Genomic DNA, 21830 nt, shown 5'->3' on the forward strand with positions numbered 1-21830 from the left:
AAGACAACCCCTGCTGTTTCCACCTTGGGACAAATTTAGGTGCAAGGATCAAAACTTACTCAGATTCAGCTTAAGTCAAAAGGGACTTTATTTTAAGGATACAAGTTTCATGGGGTCCAAGAACAAGCTGCCTGAGTGGGCCTGGGGAAGGGGAGGTGTGGGAGTAGCCTGCCTGCCTTCCAGTTCTCTCAGCCCAGCATCCCTGGTGTCCCGAAGGGCCCAGTAAATAGCACTGGGGTTCGAATCAGACAGACAGGCACATTCAGAGGGGATGCTGGGCTTCTTTGGAAGAGGGACTAGGTTGGAGGATTTAGTTTAGAGAGAGTGGAATGCTTTTCTGACAACGGAGCCTTAGAACTAGGATGCCTCACCTGCCCACACTGCACTGCCAGGCTGTGGTGGGGAGGTTGCTATGGTCCCAGGTGAGACTCACAGTGAGGAGGGGACGAGAGAAGCACAGGCTGAACGTGGGCTTCTCCCGAGAGAGTGAGGGAAGGGAAGACATGGCTGGGCTCTAGACGCCACTGCTCAGGGAGGTGGCTGAGGGGTGGGGGCACTGCACGAGATTAGGGGGGAGAAGGATGTGAGGAGGGCACTGCTAGGCGGGCCCCACCCACCTGGGAGGAGGGCTCAGGAGCCAGGGAGTAAGCCTCTTCTGTCCCTCCCAGCAGTCTGACTGCAACAGCCTTGGGTCATGGCCACCATCCACACACCAGGAGCAGGGTGTGCTTCACCTGGCCCTCCTCAGGCTTAGAGCCCCCTTCTCCCCCCTCCTCCCCCTGCCCTCGAGAAGGCTCTGGATTACTACTTCTTTGCTGAAGCCTTTCTTGTGCTCCTCAGAGCTCTTCTCCCTTCTCTGAGTTCTTATACCTGTCGGTTTATCCCCGCTACTTAGGGCCTTTTGCTTTTCAAAGCACTTCAAGTGTTAGTGACCACATGCAAATCCTGTCTTCTTAGGGCCCCTGTAAGAATCTCCTTTATATAAACTAATATTTGTACTTAAACTGTCTTCTTTCTCTTCTTCAATGCTTTTGGTGTTTCTAAAACTTTGATCATGACCTGGGGGCCTGAGGTCCTCACCAGGGAGAAGCCAGCCTCTTAAAGCCCTTATGGCCCAGCAGGGGTTGCAGCCCCAGTAGGGACTTCTGAGGCCAGGGCTCTTAATCGCCAAGGCTAAGAGCTGCCCCCCAGCCATCCCACCTTGGCCCTTATAGCTAACCAACACATGATGCTCAGCTGGGTTAACAAGATGGACCACCCATTTTTACCGTGAGAAACATTGCCCTCCTGAGAAAGTTACGTGGGCCAGGAAGCAGAGTGGGGGCCGGGTTGAGGGCTCAGTCCATTACAGCATCATCTGGAAGTGGGACAAGCTCTGGAATGGGCCCCAGAGAGACGTTCTTACCACTCTCTTCTGAGACTGCTCCAGGACCTGGCCAGCAAGGGCCCCAGAAACAATAGGCCCACATTTCAGGCACCAGATCACATGTTCAGGAAGCAAGAGCCATGCCAAAGGTAATCTCCAGAGCTAGACTGTGTGCCGTGAACTCCCAGAGTTGAGTTAAATATTGACCCTAGGGGTTGAGGATGGTCGTGTGGGTACCCCTGGCAAACACTCATGTGGAACAGTGGGATAGTTGGACTTATAAGTAGTCTCTATAGGACATGACTGTCCCTCACAGGTGGGCAGAGTCGTGAGAAAGTGGGGTCAGGCTGACCAAGCTGCTGAAAACTCTCATCGGAAGCTATGTTTCCTGGGCAGTTCTCTCCCCTGCTGATGGCCTCTAGGCCATGAGCCCCACTTGGAGGGCCTCTGCTATGGAGCACGGAGAGCTCTCCTTTGTTAAGGAAGGAGGCAAGATCCCTATGGTGTAGCGGGGCCACTGTGTGCTTGGATAGATATGTTTATCATACTTAAAATCAGTTGTCATCCATGGAATGACTTACAGGCCATCTTGGATAGGTTCAGCACAGTGGCCACCACTGTGATGAGGAAGCAGATAGCCAGCCAGGACCACGGCCAGGACTTTTGGGTGCTGCTCTGTGAAGAGGCAAAAGACAGGGTCTCAGGGTTGGCAGGGGTCTCAGGTGACATGCTTTCTAAAGTCTCCCCCTCAGATCTTGACCATCTGGCTAGCAGGCACATTGCCCCCACAGTCACTGAACCCAGGATGGATAGTCAAGTACATTTTCCTGGCCTGAGTTCAAGGTGGATGTGGGGTGGGGCTGTCACTGAGGCAGGAAGACTGAGATTTTGGACTCATGTGGACTTTCTTGCAGGACTTCCTTCTCCTAGATGGATAACCAGACTCGTTAAACGTCTTATAAAATGCCTGAAAATTAGCATAGCCAGACACTAGACAAGCTTGATGGGTGCGAGCCAAGTGGTTTTGGCCAAAGAGTCTTTAGAACTCACCCGGATCAGCATGCAAGCCCCCTTCAAGCAGGAGTTCCTTGGGCTGATAGAACAAAATGGGCCTGCGCAGATGCAGCGTTGATGCAGAGTGCTATTCAGAGAGCTCTGAAGAAAGGTTAGTTCAGAGTTCAGTCAGGGCTCAAGGCAGCTCTCAGAAGGTTGGGCTCATCTGGGAGGATGGAAGGGAGAGGGGGAGATGTTTGTGGGAGGACTGTGGACAGAGCTTCTCAGTGTCACCACTGTACAACATGAGAGGGCTTTGCTCTCACCTCTTCTTCTCCGCTGAGGAGAGCACTGGCCCGGAAAATGCCCCATAGGGTTCAGGTATAGGCAGACTGGGGCCCGGCAGTGTAGACATATGCGAGAACAAGAGTGAAGAACAGTGGAGACTCCCTAACAGAAAGTCAATGTATTGAATGCTTTACCAACACTTCTAAAGTCTTCAGTAACCTTAATGAGGTTCAAGTTACTATTTTGCAGAAGGAGGTGGTAAGGTTCAAAGTGGAGAAATGACTGTTCCAGGTCACACAGGTAGTAGCTGGGTAAGCAGATATCCTAGAAGTCCAATTTATGGCAGACTGCCTCCCACCGTGCTTAATCCTAGTTACTAGTTACCTACCATCTGTTGGACCTGACCTCTGGACATTGATGCCAAATCACAAGCAGTATGTGTGAGCCAGATCTCTTACAGAAAACCTAGAAAGTACACGGGACCTGGGGCTCCACAGGGACTTTCCTCAGTGTTACCAAACTGTCCATATAACTGGGAGTCTAGATTCTTGGTTGGCCCCTTGTGGTTTTCCCAGAATTCCCCTTTCTGGGTCCAGATGCCACATGCTTTACCATCAGCCTCCTGACCAAGGAGGGGTGTAGGACTCTCACTCTGGGAAAGAGGGTAAAAGTCTACTTCCAACAGGTTACTCTCTGCAGCTGCCAGGAAGAATTTGGAGACAAGGTGTGGGGCACTCTGGAGAAATCTTGCATCCATCAGCATTTGCCTTCAGTCCATCCTGGCCCCTTCTTTTCACTCAAGGAAGCCTGCACAGGGCTGGAGGGAACTACTTGGAAGTCAGGGGAAGATCTTGATTGAGAAATTGCTCAGAAGGAATGGATAGGTCTTTTGGTAGGCTCAGGTGGCACTGAGATTCACTGGAAGATTGGGCGTCTTGCTCTGACACATGACATGTCCTTACGGAATCTTGGGCTATCACATCCATTAGGATGGGCTTTCTGGTTCTGCTCCCCTCAGCTTTTACGTGAGTGTGTTGCCCATTTACAGTGATGCTCCACTTGGGGCTCCTGTCAAATTCTGGTGACACTAACAGCACTTGTCCAGGAGTAATTCTGCCATGGCATCCACAAAGTTCATTAGTTCCACCTCAAAGAATACCAACTCTAATGGCTGACTCATGGTGTCATCTCCCCACTGTAGAACTTGGTGAAGGACTCATCCTAGGAAGGGAAGCATTTGGTATATTCGTGGAGAACTTTCTTTTTCTGCCATCTTGCCTCCAGAATACCCTTACCTTTGGCTACTCTTGTGTGGATCTCCAGTGTCTGTTGGCCCCTCCTGGGCCCTGCTGAATGAGTGTCAAACCAAGGGCAACTGGGTGGAAATGCTCAAGGGAAGTTCTACCTCAGTCCTCCAGCCATCCACTGACCTCTGATCTGGGACTGCAACCCCACTGAGCCATCTCCTGGTGGCAGAACAGTTTTCATCCTTGGCCTGTCCTCATGCCTGCCCACTTGGGTTAGTGTTTCTTTAACTGAGTAGTAGCAGAATAGCATTAATCTAGGATGAGAGTGAAACCAAGAGCAAGTTCTTTGGTTTATGGAATTGCAGAACAAAAGAGGACTCAAGGTAACTCGCTTCATGGTCAGGGGGACCTGAGGACCATACAGGGTTAGAGATGTCACCAAGGTCTCAGCTTATAAATGGCAAAGATGACAGAGTTGGGGTTTGAGCCCAGTACAGACAGCTTACTGCAGAGATTTATTCTACTTGTCTTTTCCATTGGGTGATTGGCTATATTCTTGATGGATCATGATCTAGTCATGTGATAATTTGTTTTTAGCAACATCACTTAATCTTCTAAAGGAGAGGGTCACTCAATATTTTTCCAATTTACATTATACCTCCAACATGAATAAGTATCTGATGAGGAAATAAGATAGAATAATAGCTGAAAAATAAAAAGAAAATCAACCACGGAATCTAAAGCATTCTGACATTTTGGGTTCCTTCCACAAACTCTTCTTCAGTGTTCCCTTCCATAATCAGGTGGGATTCGCTTTAGATGGAGGTGGGGATAACACTGGGGCTAAGCTTAGGGATACAACTGACCTTCATGCAGAGAGTGGCCATCTTACCTGTAGTCAGGGTCTCTGGTATTGTGCCATCCCTTTACATTAAGAGCTTTCTTCTCATAGATGATTTCATTTTCGTATAAAACATAGTCACCTTCACAGTAAATAATACAAGGTGTTAGGGTATACTGAGAACATGGGACTGAGAAGGAATACCATCTAAGCATTCCAAGAACTGGAAAGAGCAGGTGACCCTTGCCTTACCTCCACAGAGATACTGTAACAGTGATATGAACTGGAAGAAGGCTTAGTTTCTGCTAGACTCTCTTGGTTTGCAGGTGTGGTCCTTCAGTGTGCCCTTGCTCATGTCAGTGGAAGAGTCAGAGGCCATCATAGTGGAGATGGCCACATTCCCATTGGGGAAACACACTAGTTCCCATGGCCATTTCTGCTCCCCAACCATGCTCTGACCAAGGCCTTTCCCACTTTATCCGGGACTGTGTGGACAAGATCTGGACTGAACCTCTTTGCTGCTGTCATATAGGATTGGCTCCCTACCTGAAGTCTTATCACAACTGACCTCAGGCATACTGATTTAGGTTGTATCCTTAGGCCCTTGAGTTTGGTGAACAAACAAGGCACTTGACTCATTTCCACACACATTTTAGGAGTGGAATGCCAAGTCTGAATGTTATCAGAGGCAGAGATCATGGCCCTACCTTCAAAGAAATCCATATAAAAGGGAAAATAATGGTAAACAATTAAGGACAAATAATCAACCAAGGTAGAATATGGCTGTGACTCTGTGATTACAAGAGTTTAAAGGGAAAAGAGTTGGGAGTGAGGGAAGGAAGAGGAAAAATTTGTGGAAGAGGCAGAATATGAGAATTCACCTAGGAAGAGAGGGGGGTACTTTTCACAAAGAAGGTATGGAAGTGATGTAAAGTGAGTTTGAGATGTGACGGTCTAGTTCATCTTCATCAGTGGGGCAGAGAGACCAGTGAGTCTGCAAACAGATTCCACCAAGGCAGATGCTCAAAACATTCTTCATCCAGCATGGAAACTGATGCTGTGGCTTATGAAGGTGAGCAAGCAATGGTTCTGAAGACAGTGTTGGAAGATGGAACAGGCAGTGTGAAGATCATGGATCTAACAGGACATAGTGATGTTGGAGGCCAAGGAGTCCTCTTGAAACACCAAGCAGGAGGCCACATGAGTGGAGAGCCAGAGGCCTATCTACTTAAGAATGAGATCTGAAGAGGAATAGACATACTCCATAGAGAAGGCTTCTAGGGTCTCTAGTGTATCTGCTTTCTTCAGAGCCACCTCAAATTGGGCCTGCATCCTCTGGAGGAAAAGATCCTGGGACCCTCCCCACAGCTGGGTCCAGCTTCTTCATCAGAGGGAGACCCAGAAGTCCTCACCACAAGGGCAGATTATGCCCATTGGGCCCAGGGTTTCCAAGAGTTGCCTGCTTGTCTGAGGGGTCCAGGATCTAGAAGCCACTTCTAGTTCTAGGGGTTAGAATGGCACACCATGCACCCAAACACAGGCCATTCCTCATGATCCCGACCCTGGCTTATCTTAGAGACACAGGACGCTCTCTCCATGAGAGCACCCAGACAGAGATGGCTCAAGCCTGCACCTTGCTGCTTGGACACATGCTTCAGATTCTGGCGACTGCCTTGTGGCCTGCCAACATATCCCTTTATGATTGATGGCCCCAGACCCTGCCGGCACACCTTCTCCTTGCCCTCTTTGGCCCACCAGCTCAACCGCTTTCAGGACTCACCCATAGCACCCCTGGGGAAAAGAGTTGTACTGTCAACAGCAGACACGGGGAGTTATTCCTCAGGAGGCCTGAGGTCCCAGCCCAGGACTCAGGTCCAGGTAGAGCTCCCCATAGCAGAACAAGCCAGTCACTGGGATGGTCACACACTGGTTCTCAAGATTGCAGTGCTAGTAGCCCAGGTAGCTCTGTGGAATGTGCAGAATGGGTACAGCAGACTCAGGTTAGGGTCATTCTCCTTGTTTATTATCTAGTCCTGTCCCTCTGAGGCTAAGGTGTTAAGTATTCATTTGTCATCATGCTCTTTGGTCTTCCTTCTCCCACTAACGCTAGTGAGAGGGCCCTCAAGTGATAGGGTTTGGTCTTAATAAAGAGGATTTATCTTGTGGGAAATCTGTAGGAGAGCTGGAGGTGGGGACATGGCAATCTGTGAGAAATCCATGCTCAGCCCTGGGTTCTGAAATGCCAGTGGGGAATCAGGGGGCGGGGGCTCTGGTGCCAGCTGCACTCCACACCAGCTACGTGATGAAGCCCCTCTTAGTCCAGTGCCACCACAGCTTCTGCTTGTCTTGCAGAACCGTGGGGGCAGAGGAAGGAGAATCAATTTCAAGGGTGCATCTTGGTGCTCAACATGCATTTGCTTTCTCCTAAAGCCCCTCAGGGGGAGCTGGTAGTAGAGAATTGGGGTTGGGAGAAGTGAGGTTCCTGAGTTCTATGCACTCAGAGCTCTCAAAAGCCAACTACAAAGTCTTTTCCAGAACTACCCCCTCCCTTGCTCCGTGAGGGTCAGAGGAAGCTCACCCAGGTTACTCCAGACTCATTCCTGGAGTAGGGCATTTCAGGAAGGCTTGAGTGTCCTTGGAGCTGTAGCCCAGTTTGGCTGCACTGCTCACCAGTACCATCTTCCTCCCAGCAGGGGCTCACACCCCACCTACCATAGCTTGTAACAGCTTCCAGAGCCTGGCAGACAGAAGTGGTGTTGACCGTGTCATTGGATTTAAGAGCTAAAAGCTGCATGCAAGGCAGGAAATGGGCACTGGTTACTCACGTCAAGTGAGTATGAGCCCATATGTGTTCTTCCTAAAGAGGTGGTGATGCCCACTTCTCCCACTTCTTTCAAACTCAAGGAAACTACTAGATGTTTTACTAAGTCAATGAGGCAGAGCACTATACAGCCTAAAACTTGTGACTGTAATCCCCTCTAGGGAATACTGGGCACAGGGCCACACTTGGAGTCCTATATCCTGTATGAGTTGCACAGCTACACTCTGCAGCTCTTGCTACCCTAGCTTGAGCAGAGCTCAGAGGAGAGGTCTGGTGAAAGCGGCCTGCATGTGGAACTTTCTGGCCCAAATGGCAGTTTCCTAATTGGAGGGAAGACTGGTAAAGGTGAGGACCTCCCAGGTGGGCAAGGTGAAATAGGTGTGGCTCCCTTCTCCAGGATTTCAGAAGACCACAGGAGAAGTGATGTGGTTTACATCTGGGTTTTGAACGTGCCCTCTGGAGTGGGGCCATCTATATCTTGTATTGGAAAGAGGTAAGTAGATTAAACCAAGCTGGACGAGGATTGCCCAGCCGGTCATTGGTCCTCCCTCTGAGAGTGCAGCCGGCCGGTGCTCTGACATCCACTGCTCTGGGTCCTGAGCTTCAGAGGCCATGGACACATAGCTCTTCATAGACACCTGACACCCAGTAGAGTTCTTTATATGGTAGATACACACAAGTATGTTCTTCTTCCATCTCTGCCCAAACAGCATCCACCCTTCAAGGCTCAGAGAGCCTATCTGTGTACCTCATGAGCCTCCCTTGCCCACAGTCTTGTGCATTTGGCCTCTCCTTTGGGTCACCTCCTCTGCAGGGCCTCTGCAGTTCACGCACATTCCCTGGACTTTGCCCAGAAAATGCCTACAATGATCCTGTTACATCTTCCAGAGCAGGAAATCTGCCCATTGTGACAGTTCATTCATGTGAATGGCCTTTTCTGTTGGGACGTAGATTCTCCCGAGACATCCTAAGGGAGGAGGGCCTGGTTGGGGCACCAGCTTTGACACTACTTTTGTGCCCAAGGGAACAGTAGGAAGCCACCTGATGGGTAGAGATTGCATACAGCGCTAGTAGGCCTGTGACCCTTCACCTTAAATACTCTCTTTTCTTCTAACACAATCAACAGTTGCTTCCAGGAAAAGATCTAGTTCCTGGCTGATCAGGCCTAAATACTTAGGGACTCTGTTCCATGGAAATATAATATTCATTCCATGGAATGAATGAAGTAATTTCAGTCCCTGGAGACACGGCATTCTGGCTGGCACTCCTCGAGCTTACTGTACCCCACTCTGCTCTGCTCACCTCCACGTAGTTCTCTTCTCAGAATTTCCCTTGGGGTCCATGTAAAATAGGAACCAGACACGGTGTAGCTGTAGGTGGTCGCGTCACCAGGTTCTACAAACCCACACTTTTATGTTCAGTGAGTGAGAATCATTTATCAACGTTCAAGAAGAGCAAGAAAGCACTTAAGTCCCAGGGTCAGGGAAGACTTGGTGAGAGTTGAGTAGAGAGGTCTGACCAAGTCCTACATGTGTTCGTGGGACTGGGGTCCTAGTGTCTTGTTAGTAGATAGACAGGCGGAAGTGTGCAGGGAAGGAACATACGATAGAACAGAGCAGGTAGAGAAGCACAGAACAGGCTCAGGATTTAAAGATCTAATTTCTGGGGGCACCCAGGTGGCTCAGTCGTTAAGCGTCTGACTTCAGCTCAGGTCATGATCTCATGGTTTGTGAGTTTGAGCCCTGTGTTGGGCTCTGTGTTGGTGGTGCAGAGCCTGCTTTGGATTCTTGCTCTCTCCCTCCCTCTCTCCTCTCTCTCTGTTCCTCCCCCACTTGTGCTTTCTCTCGCTCTCAAATAAATGAGCTGACAAGAAATAAAGATCTCATTTCTGGCTGCCTGGCTGGCTCAGTCAGTAGAGCCGGTGACTCTTGATCGTGAGTTTGAGCCCCACATTGGGCATAGAGATTACTTTAAAAAAAAGATCTAATTTCTAATCTCACCTGCTCTGTTTAAGAACTGCCAGCAGCTCCCTGTGTCCTCAAATCCCCAGACCCCACATCCAGGCCATGCTGGGGCTCCGGTCGGGCTTCCCACCCCCCTTACGTTGCAGCCAGGCCAACGGCTTCACCATCCCACCTTGATCGCTGTCACCTAGAAGATCAGCACCCCTAAGCCTCACTTGAGTGCCAGCCTCCTGTGGGCTGCCTCACCTGAACTCCTGTAGCCGTCTTGGGGCTGTGTAAGTCACAGCCACTAGAGGTGGGACCCAGCTTTTCTTGGTGCATCCTACAGAGCTGCTAGGCTCATTAAGTCAGCCCCGTCAGGGCGAAGATGGAGCCATGCATGCTCTCTGCTCTTAAAACACAAGAGGACTCTGCAGCTGGGAAAACAGCCTGTGTGGAGCTGAGGCAGAACGTGCCCAGGAGGGAATGCCGGATTCCCCGGACGTCCTCAGCAACAAGGGCAGGGCCTGGGTGTTCTTCCACGTTGTTATGTGGGACTCGCCTTGGCTATTGTTTGAGTTTGGGACTTGGGCTCCTGTTTCTTGGGGCAGTTGAACGAGAGCCCCTCGGAAGTCCCCTCAGCTGGTCGATCACGTGAGAGCCCAGCACAGAGGCCAGGAACACAGGGTTTCCCCGGGTGTGTTCACACAGCACACAGCCACAGCGGGAGGACAGCTGAGCCTCTGGGGGGAGAGCAGCCCCCCAGAGGGGTCTGAAATGGGAGAAGTAGGGTCACCTTCCAGCATGGGGGAATGTGGCAGCCCTCAACACCCCTGGTACCAGGATCACTTAGGGCAACACTCCAGGCTGGGGATCCTGGGGAGCAGATTCCCTGCAGGTGGCCCAGCCTCTCTCCTGAATGGGGGGTGGGCAGATGGATGGAAGGACAGGTGCTGCCCAGCTGGAAGGTGGGTTGTGGTGGGGGCCCTTTATTCTCCATCCCACCTCCCCCTTGCCATGCCAGTCTGGCCCAGTTGGTTGGGGGCAGAGAACTCTGCTGAAGCAGGGGACAGGAGGCTGCCTTGGGTACAGCTGGCTCTAAGAACCCACAAGAGCTCTTCCCTTCTCATCCACAAGCTCTAGGTGGAAGGTTTTGCTTTTCAGAAAGCTTGGGGTAGATGCATACAGAAGATCCTGGCCACTCAGCTGCTCTCCAGGAAGCCTGGGAAGATCCTGTGAGAGCGTCCCCTTGTGGCTACCCGTGTGGAAACTTCGCAAGGGCACTTCCATCCCATTGTTGATGGACCTGGGGGCTGGCTTGGGTGCCCCCCCGCCGGAGCCCTGGTGAGAATAGGAGCAGCAATAGTGAGCCTGGGGCAGAGGAGCAGGGGGGTGGTGGGGCGGGCACTTGCCCTGAGAGCAATGGTGACTTGGGCGGGGCCATCCAGGCCATCCAGGTGGGAGGGTGGGCCACCTGCAGGGGGTCGGCTCCAGGTGCGCTGGTGGGCTGCAGACCATTTTTACTTATAAGGACCTAAGACCTAGGGACTTCCTTCCGTTCATCCTCATCAGGACCGTGTTGTGTCAAGGGCCACAGACTTCATGGAAGTTCGGGGAAGAAATAGCTACAGTGAATCATGTAGCGGTTCTGGGGGCCCTTCGAGGCTCTGCCCCAGATGGGGTTCGTGCTTCTGGGGCAGTTGGTGTGTCCTAACAGTTCTTGAATCTACCTTTTAAAAAGAAAAAAAATAATCTCTCTCTCTCTCTCTCGCCATCCACACATCTATTGTAAAACATGACATAAGTGTAAAAATGCATGCAATAAATGCACAGTTTAAGACAATTGTAAAGCAAACACATCACGCTCTGGATTACCCACGATAAAACACTGCTTACTTTCCAGAAGCCTCCCCTTCCTCCTCCACAGTGATCCTGATTTATTTACTCCATCTCATCTGTTTTCCTGGTTTTATTATTGCTTTCATGGCTACAGGGTGTTTGTGCAAAACTGTGCCTCTTTTTGAGTTTGCAGTGTTTAGATGTTATATATAAATAAGGTGGAGAGAAACATTTGCTCGTAAGGATGCTTACCTTAAGATGAATTCACAACAGTGGCATTTTTAGCCAATTATTTATTTTCAAGGTTCTTGGAATACGTTGCCACAATTCCCCACTCCCCCAAAGAGTTTTGTGAATTTACACATCCGTGAGCAATTCCATTTAATAAGTGCCTACAGTGATCCAGTCCCTGGGAAGAAAGGGGAGTCTGTGTATTAATTGCCAGGTTCATAGCACCCTTGCCAGCACTGGGTTTAAGTTTTCTTAGACCATCAGATCGAAGGTTCATCTTAGTTTGCAGTTTTTCTGACACTGGAAAGCAGAACATCCCTGTGTGTCTGTTTACTAATTAGAGCATCTTCCAATTGTATGTAAAAATCGTCCATTTAGCTCTTGGGATGTTGATATTCTTACCTACCTGGATGCATTCTTTATGTAATAGAAATAGCTGCCCTTTGGCATTCTGTGTCAGAGACTTTTAGAGCTGAGGTCTGGAGTTCATTTGGTCCAGGCAGCTCCCCAAAAGATATGTCTATGACCTAACCCGCAGAACCCGTGAATGTGACCTTAGTTGGAAGGAGAATCTTTACAGTTGTAAGTAAGGTAAGGATTTTGAGATGAGGAGATTATCCTGGATTATTTGAGTGGACCCCAAATCCAACGACAAGTTGGATTTTTTTTTTTAACATTTATTTATTTTTGAGACAGAGAGAGGCAAAGCATGAACGGGGAGGGTCAGAGAGAGGGAGACACAGAATCTGGAACAGGCTCCAGGCTCTGAGCTGTCAGCACAGAGCCCGACGCGGGGCTTGAACTCACGGACCGCGAGATCATGACCTGAGCCGAAGTCGGCCGCTTAACAGACTGAGCCACCCAGGCGCCCCAAGTTGGATTTTTTAAAATCCAGAGACAGAGAAGAGAAGGCCACATGCAGTCAGGGGCAGAGAATGGAGTGATACGGCCACAGCTAAGGTGTGCCAGGAGCCAGCAGAAGCTGGAGGAGGCCAGGAGGATTATCCCCAAGAGCCTCCAGAGGGAATGCAGCCCTCCCAACACCTTGATTTCAGATTTCTGACCTCCAGAACTGTGACAGAATAAGTTTCTGTTGTCTTAGGCCACCAAGTTTGTGGTACTTCGTTACAGCAGCCCGAGGAAATTAACACATCCTTCATTTTACAGATGAGAATAGTATGGGTGGCAGGACTTGCTGAGGGTCAGGTCCAGGGAGAGACTGGCTGGGACATTTGCCCTTGGGTGCCCTGTGGCATAGGACCTGGCCTTCCTAGGGAAAGCTCACACTGTAGGAAATGGAGTTGGTGATGTTATCTCACATGTTAGGTCAGAACATATAAGAAGCTAGGCTCCAGTCCCGCTCAGAATCATCTGTGGTCTGGACAAGTGTTACTCTTCCAGATGGGCCTCTGTTCCCTCACAGCTGTCTGAATACCACAGTGGCAGCTGGATGGGTCCCTTGAGTCTGTGAGATGAGCAGACAGGCTTTACCTTAATTCTTTACAAGTACAGACTCTTTGGGATAGCGGCTTCTTGCTCAGAATTTGCACTATGTTTTCTTTTCTGTTCTCTGAATACTTTTCTTTATGCTTGATTCTTGATTGCTGCTCATACTTGTGGGTCATAAAAAGGGGCTTGGGACACACTATAGCCAGCCCTATATGTAAGAAGCCCAAACACACTGAGTTCTTGGACAGGGCAAGAACAAAAGACATGGGTTTTTAAGTTGTTTGTCTCTGAGTGTGATCTTATTTAAGAAGTACTCAAAGGATCTAGAGCTAAAGTGGATAAATTGGTAGACACTAGAACATGTGACTTTTAACACTTGAAATGTCTTCTGCTGCTGAAGAATTAAATTTTAAATTTTGTTTGAATTAAGTAAAAAAAAATAATCGGTTTAATTCCTGGAAAAATTTAAAGGATTTTTGGAGCAACAAATGCAGTCTGTGAATCTAATACATCTATTAATCTAGTAATAAAGTATGTGAATCTAATCAGGTATGAAAATGAATTGGAGATGTAAAAATGTAAAACATAAAATGTAAAAAATGAAATTATAAAGTAAAAAAATAAAGTATGTGAATCTACTTTTCCAGCTGCAGAGTTTATGAAATCTAAATACAGATCCAGTATTTTCGATGAGAATTTAGTGTCCACATTGAGATACACTGTGTTATATTTATATATACACCAGATATTGAAGAGTTAGTACCAATGAGAGAACATAAAATAATCTCATTAATAATTTTTGTACTGACTATGTGTCAAAATTATAGCATATTTGGATATGTTGGGTCAAATTAAATAATATTAAATTTAGTTGCACCTGCTTCTGTTACTTCTGAAGCTCTTGAGGGTAAGTTGCTCATAGTGACTCAGAGAGCATGTGAGCTGCCAATGTTCTTGGAAGTGGTTTACTATAACTCCATCATCTCCCCCTCTTCAGGGATAAGGTGCATCAGGTGAGGCGAGGCGGCGGGGGGGCGGTTATACACGTCCGGGTGCAGAGCCTGGGCTAGAACCCAGGTCGTTACTGAGTTCCCGCCACCACCTGATGCTGGGCCTGCTGGAGACACCAGGAGTCCGGCTGTGGGTTTTCCCCCAGGGGAAGAACCCTGTGAAAGATCAGCCCCACTGTCCACACTCAGCGTGACAGGTCTGAACCTCAGGTCTCAGCTGCCCCACTTTTATACATGGTTTGTTTCTTTTAAATAGCTGTGCAGGCCATTAGCTGGTTCTGTGAAAGTAGAGGAGTGCTTGTTGTCTCTCCTAGGATCTGGAGTCCCAACGTGGAGCCCAGAGGATGTGGGACTCAAATCTGACGCTGCCACTTATATTTATGCATGACCCGAGGCCCTGAGACCTCTGTTTTCCTGCCCAGCACCGCCCCACCCCCGCTCCCGGGGCCTGAGCATGTCATTTCCAATACGGCCACTAGGTGTCGCCATCGCCCCACAAGTGGGCCTTCCTTTCCGCAGTCTAAGGCTCCTTGAGGGCGTACTGGGTGCTGACCTGAGATAGGTGCCGGGAAGCTGGGTCCCTCCTCCGGCTGTGAGCTCAAGGCGGTGGGCCTGACTTTGATCTCCTGTGATCACACTTTGATAGCGATGTTGCTCCCTGAAAACACAAGCTGTTTGTAGGCAACATCAGGAGTTTATTGGTCTCGTTCAATAGAATGCTTGCTCTCTGTGGAGGTCTCAACCACGTGGTGTCAGAGGCTTGCCCATGGGTGGTGTACCCTGCAGTGTCCCAGCTCCCTGTCCCTGGAGCTTGGGAGCGTTGGTGACTTGGCTCATGTCATTATTTGAGCAGGGATGGAAGGTCCTGCAGGATCTACTCAGGGGAGGTCCTGCTGAGACACTGCCCAGGTGCCTGCAGAATGCAGGCCTGTCCTCGTGGACCCTCTGTGCATGCAGGGGTCAGGTGGAAAGGTACCGTCACCCACTTTCCCTGGGCCACAGATGAGTAAATGACAGTCAGACTGAAGGATGTCTTGCTCAAGGTCACTTAGCTAGTCAGGGTTGAGCTGTCTTCTGTCCCAGCTCTATCCCAGAAAAGCTGCCTGTTATGGGTTGAATCTGTCCCCTGCACCAATTCATGTGTCCATGCCCTAACTCCCAGTACCTCAGAAGTGACCTTACTTGAAAATACGGCTACTGTGGATGTACTCAGTTAAGACGAGGTCATACTGGACTGGTCTGGGTCCCAATCCAATATGAAGGTGTCCTTGTAAAAGGGGGACATTTGCACATAGACAAGCACACAGAGAGAACACCATGTCAAGGTGAAGGCAGAGGTCGGGGTGATACTTCACCATTGCCATGTTGCCAACGGTCCCTAAAGTTGCCAACACACCAGCAGAAGCTAGGGGAGGTGCCTGGAACAGATTGTACCCCATAGTCCCCAGAAAGAAGTGGCCTCGCTGACACCTTGATCTCAGACTTCTGGCCTCGAGATCTGTGAGACAATGAACGTTTGCTGTTTCAGCTGCTGGTCTGTGGTACTTTGTTATGGCGGCTCTAGCACACTAAAGCAGTGCCCAAGTCTGAGAGGCCCTTTTGGATCCTCAATTCTTCCCCGCAGGGCCTCTGATGTGATCACAGTCTCCTCTCCTTTTTCCCCTTGTTTGGCCTTCTGAACAAGTCCTCTTCTCTCCCCCATTCTTCCAGCTTCATAATATGCCCCTTGCTCCAAAATGACCCACCCTGTATCAGTCCCCGACGGAATCCGTTCTTTTCGGAAGTTGAATTCTACCAGAAGGTACAGGAAAGCAATCTGATTAAGCTGATTCATACTAACAGGTGAGTGACTAACACCTAAGTGATGTGATTGATTGTAGGGAAAGGTCTCACTTAGTTTTCCCAAGGGCAATTATGTGTTCGAGAGGAGTTTGCTAATTATTGAAGAAGACACTTTGTCGAGTGAAGAATACTTTTGTTATGTGAGTGCCCCTAAGTAATCCATTAAACATGTCATATGTTTTCCTTACAATGAGGGCAGAACCCTGGAGCCTGTGTATGTGCTGCTATCCTGGAAGTCCAGGACTGTTCTGGCTTCTTCACAATGGAGGCTCTCTATGCGGATCCACCCCTAAGCCCAGCCCAAGAGGCGAGAGCCGGTCTTCCTACCTCCCTCTGCAGTGGAAAGGACCAAGACCTGAGCTCTGCTCAGGCTTAAATACGTCTTATCCCTATGTCCCACAGCTCTGCTCTGCCCCTGTAAAAGTGGTTTGCTCACAGGGCTAGGGCTGTTTCAGTTGCTCTGACCAGACAGGTTGCTCCTGGGGATGGATGGTGCTGGCAGCCAGGCCCAGTTGGTCTCCTGGGAGTGGAGCTGCCTGGGTATGATGATGCCAGCCGCAGGCCAGCCTGCCTGGCTTCAATGAGTGGTGGCCTATGGTCTTTATCTGAGAAGGGCTGGCATGGAGTGGGAGCCAAGGGCTTCCGGGAGGAGGCAGAAGGTGGGGCTGCCTTCTGAACTGGGTGCAGGAGCCCCTTTCTCAGGAGCCTTGAAGAAGGAGCTAGAAGCTCTGGTCCCTAGGCCAAAGGCTGGGAACATGAGCAGAGCCCCTGGTGGGTAGAGAACTGGGTAGGTAGATGCTGGGGTGGCTGAACGGTCCCCTCCCATGCCGTCTCCCTCAGGATTGGCAGTCTCTTCCGCGGTCCTGGTGCGCCCTGGGGTAAGCCACACTTATACCATAGTGGAAGAAGTGGTCCTTCTTCCAGTAGAATGCGGTCCACTGTGGTGATGCTGTGAACCCACGAGATGTTTGCCCCACCTTGTCATGGCCCTCAAAAGGTGGGCAGAACAGTAGTAATTGGAGTGAAGGGAATTCAGGGAAAGCTTCCTGGAGGAGGTGGAGTTTGAGAAGGGCCTTGAAAGATAGATGGATTTGTCCTGGAGAAAGGAGCAGAGAGGCCATGCTGACGAGGAAACCCTTGAGTGTGGATCCTGTGGGCAGCAGGCTGCCCCTCCAGGACCTTCTGGAGCCCTTCTGGCACAGGCAACATCACCGTGGATTTACTTATCCTAACTGCTGCACCCACTTCTGGATTCCCTTCTCATCTCCAAAGTGCTCATCACATTGAACCCCTGCTCTTCCCTCCGCACACTCCCACCCCTGCCCGCTTAGCTTTGCCATAGATTCCCTCCACCTTCATGCTTTCCTGCCCTTGCTGAAATCCTGCTGTCGTGTCCAGGCTCCACCCCCAGCTTGCTGGTGAAACTTTCCCCAGTTTCTTTCAGCCCATCCTCCACATCGGAAAGCACTCCTTTGCCCCCATGACCTCCCACAGTCACCATTCAGCAAACATCGGCTGGGCCTCTAGCTTGCTGGGCTTTGGGGCTCCGTGCCCCCAGCCCGCAGAAGGTCACAGTCAGGGGACAGGCAGACACACAAATCAGTCCCCATGCAGCATGGCCAGGCCTGGCTCGTTGTAGACCTGGCCATCTGAAAGACTGGGTCCTTGCTGAAGCCTTGGCCACCTCTCCCGGCATCTCTTGGGAAGCCACCGTGGGGGGGGGGGGGGATCCCAATTAGCAAGTCCCTGTTGCTTGGGTATGTTCCCTGAGGTATTAGGTCACTCAGGTTTTAGCAGGGACCTTATTTGGAAAGCCTGGCTTCCTGGTATGAAATGGAAAGCCAAGGAGCGGCAAGCCTGCTGCTCTCAAGGGCAACACCATCAGGAACAAGATCACGTTTCTGTTTCCCCACAAGCCTTGGGAATTGAAGTATGTGCAGAAATACAATTCATAAATCGATGGACTTTATTTTCACTGTTCCCAGGCTTTAATTTCCAGAAACAAAATGTGAGTGTTATGGCTGAAATTCTCCTAGTTTTAGGAACCCCACCATAACCCAGATTGTTTATGCATAGTTCACATATTATATGACAGGACTGGTTTGAGGAGTAACGAAGGGTCACGGGATTGCGGTCACACTGGAACAAGACGATCTGAGTGTGGTGACCTGTTATTTATACTATTTAGACCGCAAACCCTGCCCTTACACTCCTCCCCCCACACGCCGGGGAACACTCAGGGAGCCAGGGAGCGGGGCCTCTCCCGGAAGCCGAGGGTGCAGGTGACTGGCCGCCAGGGCACGTCAGGGTCTGTCACTCACGGAGAGCCGCGCATGCGCGCGTGCGCGCGCGCATGCGTGCGAGCACGTGTGCTAAGTGGGAGAAAGGAGATGGCTGAGTCGGGGAGAGGGCTTCTTAGCGGCACCAGTCCTCACCTCAGTCTCCCCGTCTGGAATATGGGTGCGTCACAGGGAATCCCCTGGGGATTTTGATACCTGTGTGTAAAGAGGGCGGGAGAAGGGCTCCCGGGTCTGCCTGCGGATTCCCAAAGTGCTTCCTGGGAGCCGACGGGTGTTAGGCACTGAGCCTTTCAAATGACACTATGACCCGGGGGTTACTCAGGCACTAGGGCCTCTTTACCTCCCTCTGTTCCATCACCCCGATTTTCAGGAGGCTGCTCCGTGTGCACACCCGCCAGGCAGGTGGGGTGAGTGCTGCCGTCACTTCTGCTCTTGGCATGAGACCCATTGCCCAGGGCACCTTCTCTAGCTCCGCCTTTTAGCGTTTATTTGTTTTTGAGAGAGACAGAAACAGAGCGTTAGCAGGGGAGGGGCAGAGAGAGAGGGAGACACAGAATCCGAAGCAGGTTCCAGGCCCTGAGCTGTCAGCACAGGGCCCGACAAGGGGCTGGAACTGGTGAACCCTGAGATCTTGACCTTGCGGTGGTTTAACCGACTGAGCCCCCCAGGCGCCCCCTAGCTTCGCTTTTGAGCAGCGCCTCAGTTTTCTCCCATCCTTTAACACCTGCCCCCAAATGAACACTGCGCGTCAGCTCAGTTCATTTTAGTAGAGTGCTCAGCCTTGCTGCATGCCTTTTGTGAGGAGAGGCCACTGCTTCTCAGGAAATCCGGGCCTCTGTAGTGGGAGGCAGGTGCCAGCTTCTCTCCTGAGACTATAGCAGGGATCTCGTGTGCTCTGCCTGAAGGTGTGCTCTGGACAGGTGGTGGTGGGGGCTGGGGGCCTCTGGCCAGGACCCCCCCCCCCCCCCCCCAGGTGTAGAGCCCCCAGTGCGTCTGCCTCTGCCAGGATCCTCAGCTCCCCACTCCAGCCTTTTTTCAGACTCCAGAAGAAGGTTTTCAAATGGCAGAAAGTGGCTGAAGCACTCACGATCGTAATATGGGTTGTTTTGACTTAGTTTTTACTTTCCCTTAACAGCGTGCTGCCCTCAGTGGAACTTCACCTATGTCTCTGAGGTGTGCAGGGCACCTTTCCGGGAGGATGGAGCCTGTTGTTCTGGAGGATGCCTTTCTGTTGACGCTTGCAGCTGTCCCCACTCACCATTGCATCCCTGTGAGATTCAGGGACAGCACAGGGGACTCCACTCTTCAGAACTGAAGAGGGCACCTTCCAATGATAAGAATCCACCTTGGCCTCTGGCAGATGTGCTCTGGATGTGATTGATTGATACACTGGTGTCCTTCCGGGACAGTGTCCCATCTTGACCAGATACATGCCCATCCTTTGGAACCGAGGGCCAGACCGGCCTGGCTGGCTGAGATAGATAAGGAAAGGACTCAAGGTCTGTCTGAGCCCCCTCTCCCTGCTAATCACAAGCTGTCTGGGAGCACAGTTGGAAAATCAGGCAAGTCAGAAGGGGTCAAACCTCATCTGCAGCAGACTGGATCAGGAAGGAGGAAGAAGGAGAAACTTGGAAGTCACCAGGCTGCTTCTCACCAGCCCTGTGTCCTCACCCTTGACGACTCAGGTGTCATTGCTTTGACAAATGGACTGTGAGCTCAGTCCCTGTATGTGAGCGGGTGTGGAAAGCTTCTCCCTTCCAGATGCAGCAGCTCAGTACTTGCCTTGTGCACAGGCACGGCTTTTTTCTTGGAGAAGGAAAAAAGGCCATCCTCACAGTGAAACTTGCTTCATTTGTCTCAGGAGTAATGGTGAGCCTCTCTCTGAAAGCCACTTAATTATGTGGCGAGGGTCCTGCTGTGGTGAGTGCTGCAGGCCGTCCAGCCAGGCACGCTCCCCTTGTAAGTGGTAAAATATACAGTACGATTAAGTAGCATGAGAAACCTGAGTGTTGTTTCTGAAGACATCAGTCCGTGTTTGGACTGTTTTGATTTACTGTTAATTTGGGGAGGCTGGCTTCTCCTTGAAAAGCATGGAATGTGCACTTTTAAAATAATTGCAATCAAATCTCGCCCTGATAGGGGCTTTCTGGTTCCGTGGACACTGGGCAGCAGTACTCTGGGGGCGGGATATATTCATTCTGCAAAACATTTTCCCGAGTGTTCTTTCAGCCGATTCCCCCACACTCTTGTCAGGAGCAGGGTTGCATTGCTTCCCACCCCCAGATTCCTTCTTCATCTTTAAAGACTTCCTGGGGTCTGAAGAAGGGAGCTGGGGCCCTGGCGGTGCCTAATCTAGGCACCTAATCTAGGTTGTGGAGCCTGCCCTCCTAGTGCCGTTCTTGTAGGATTTCCTTTAGTTGGAGTGAACAGGGAGGTGGGAGCACATCTGTGTTCTATGAAAACTGACCCAGCACTCCTCATGCAGCAGGGTCTGCCTTAACTTCCCTCTTGCGGTTGGAATTGATAAAATGGGTTATTGAGTCATCCTCTTGATGGGGCCCACAGCGTCGGAACCTGTCCAGGGGCCAAGAGGTGAACTGAGGCAGGATGCATGCTTTACTCCATCTGATTATGTAAACCAGGCACTAGGCAAATCCAGGAGATGTCAGTATGAGGGGCGGCAGGTTTTCGGCTGAATTGTTTAGGGGAGTAAAGTGAGAACCCATATTTTAAAAAAGTTAATGCTAGGAGAGGAGACAGAGGAAGCAAAGAATTTTTACTTTTTCATTTTGCCTTACAAGGTAATTTGAAAATAAAAATTACCCTTTGAAATGTTGCCAGCAGTGACTGAGTGAAAACCAGTGAGGGTTCAGAAGTTAGAGTCCTACTCTGGTTTCAAATAAGGTACTTAATGGGCCTTTCCCATCATTGAGCACAAATACATATCCCTAACATTTCTCCAAAATTTGATTTTGTTCTCCATTTCAAGGAAAAAGTGTTGTGAACGGGCTGAGCCTGGTTTCCCTGGCCATGACAAATTCTCATGAAACCAGCATACAGGAACTGGATTTTCACAGCCGTCTTCGGGGGGGGGGGTCCCCAGGTGGTGGGGAGCTGCCCCTGATGTGGGTTTCTGGGAGTGGGAGTTGGGGGTGGGGGAAGCTCCATACAAATTGGATGCGAATATAATTGATATTTAAGTCTCTCTCTGGAAACTTAAACTTTGATAGTTTACATCTCCGCTTAATAGCATATTAAATCATTTTATAACCCTTAACAACTGTTTAATCTTTTCATTGTTGAAAAATGAGGTAATTGATCTAAGCCATGTCAGAATATGCCAGGAAAAACTTATTTAAATGTACCACCCTTCGCCATGGCATTCAAGGGATTCAAGGGACCTATATGTGTTTTAGGGGAGCCCTCCTCTCCCACAGTGGGTCTCACCCTGAATGGGGTCAGAGACAAAGAATCCTCAGTGGGCAGAGGCTGGGGGAGGCCAGTAGGGGGGAAAGGCAGAGCCTGAGATTTGGCCCTCAGGCTATGGTATTGTGGCCATCCAGGATTTTGGCTTCTAATTGGGCATTGTTTAAAACACGCTTTTCTGGCCGACAGTATGTTCTATGATCTCTCACTGCATTCGGCAAGGTTGTTTGTGGG

General features: G+C 50.3%; 1 protein-coding gene across 2 annotated transcripts in view; it reads left to right on the forward strand.

Moving 5' to 3' along the window:
• The first annotated feature begins 19308 nt into the window (after positions 1-19308).
• Positions 19309-21830, forward strand: part of LOC128311304 (40S ribosomal protein S8-like) — a 192085-nt gene continuing 189563 nt past the window's right edge. For both annotated transcript variants that reach the window (XR_008289663.1, XR_008289664.1), the window contains exon 1: positions 19309-20129. The gene's annotated coding sequence lies outside the window, so the exon portion shown is untranslated. The remainder of the gene's footprint in view (positions 20130-21830) is intronic.

Source organism: Acinonyx jubatus, chromosome A3 (genome assembly GCF_027475565.1).
Source record: "Acinonyx jubatus isolate Ajub_Pintada_27869175 chromosome A3, VMU_Ajub_asm_v1.0, whole genome shotgun sequence".
Taxonomy (NCBI): Eukaryota; Metazoa; Chordata; class Mammalia; order Carnivora; family Felidae; genus Acinonyx; species Acinonyx jubatus.